Source organism: Limanda limanda, chromosome 2 (genome assembly GCF_963576545.1).
Source record: "Limanda limanda chromosome 2, fLimLim1.1, whole genome shotgun sequence".
Classification (NCBI taxonomy): domain Eukaryota; kingdom Metazoa; phylum Chordata; class Actinopteri; order Pleuronectiformes; family Pleuronectidae; genus Limanda; species Limanda limanda.
In genome coordinates this window covers 30,117,715-30,119,138 of record NC_083637.1, presented here as the reverse complement: position 1 = coordinate 30,119,138, position 1,424 = coordinate 30,117,715, and the positions used below count along the sequence as shown (strand labels likewise).

The following is a 1,424-nucleotide window of genomic DNA, read 5'->3' as shown; positions in this document are numbered from 1 at the left end:
AACGAGCGCCTCACAGTCTGTATCACATATCACTTGTGACAACTTTCAACTGTCCCGCTCCCCAAAAATGGCTAAACGAAAGGTGGCATTTGAAAACAGGAGCTTTCAAGACAGGTGGGAGGCAGAGTACACGTTCGCGGATGTAAAGGGTGGATCCGAGAAAAGATGAAGGAGGAAAAAAGTGAGGAAAAAAGTGAGTTGACAGCTTATCACTGCATCATACACCAGGGGCCGGTTTTTCAAAAGTTTTAATATGGATCAAACTGATCCAGATTAGGAAATCTCTTTTTCTGCTATCCAGGATCACGTAATCCATTTATTTATGCTGGTTTTTCAAAGCAATGTGGGATTGGATTACTCTGATCCGGATTCAAACTTTTCAGGATTACCAAATCTGGATTACCTGTGGTCTAAATGGGACTATCACAATGTAGCTATGTAAAGAACAACAGGTAGAATAGTGTGGGGTCACTCCAATATGCTTTATTTGAACAGAAAATAGGACTGAACGGAACAGCAAACAAACAATATAAACATCCCCCTCCATTGTCCATTTCTTGGAAACAGGCAGTCCACTCATCTGAGACCTACAACAAATAAATAAATAAATACATACTTTACTCACAAATACATTATGGATGTTTTTAACAGGTTTCAAACAAAGATTTATTGAATTGAACTGGATAAAAAAAAGGCTTAAATGTCCAATACTTAACAAAATAAATTACTTCTTAGTTCTTGTTATGAGTAGTTCTTCTTATGAGTTCTCCTTCTTCTTCATCATCATCATCTGCTTCGTCGGGCAATAATAAGCTGTTCCTCTGCTAGATGGATCTGTACTTCTGCCCTTTCACTCTCTTTTTGCAGAAGTACCTTATAGGCGTCATCTTTCTTTGGGTGCTTTGAGCCTCTCTCTGGGGGTCCTGTGGGAACTAGGCCTTCTGGCTCCACCTGTGATTGACCTTCTCCCTGGATTACAGGGCTGAGATTAAGAATAAATGTTTCTGAAGAAGGCTCACCATCCTCTGCAACATCTTGGATCTCGTGCAGAGCTTCCGACTTTTCACCTCCAATAATATCATGGACTATGTCTGTGTATTCACCCCTCTTATATGGGTTGTTGCCTGTTTGGTTGTTCTTGGCTTCAGCGTGGTCTTTTGTTGCCTACCTACTTTATGTACTTCCTGTTGAACAATTCAAGTGAAATTGATGAATAAATATAAATACTGTAAAATGTATGATATAAATGTTGTATTATTTAAGTAACCAATTTTAGTCACCTAGTTTTATTACTGATATCCACCATGAATCCACCCTCCTGCTGGGATCAGTTTAATCCTGATTTTTGGGATCACACTGATCCCAATCCTACCAAAAAGTTTTGAAAAACCCAAACTCAAGGTTTGATCCGGATCAACAACAAG

General features: G+C 39.2%; 1 long non-coding RNA gene across 1 annotated transcript; it reads right to left on the bottom strand.

Moving 5' to 3' along the window:
- Positions 1-463: 463 nt before the first annotated feature.
- LOC133026272 (uncharacterized) lies at positions 464-1,035 on the bottom strand. The gene is made up of 2 exons (XR_009683185.1): positions 729-1,035; positions 464-587 (listed from the first exon to the last, which is right to left on the bottom strand). It is a non-coding gene; the product is annotated as an uncharacterized LOC133026272 (long non-coding RNA).
- Between the last annotated feature and the right edge of the window lie 389 nt (positions 1,036-1,424).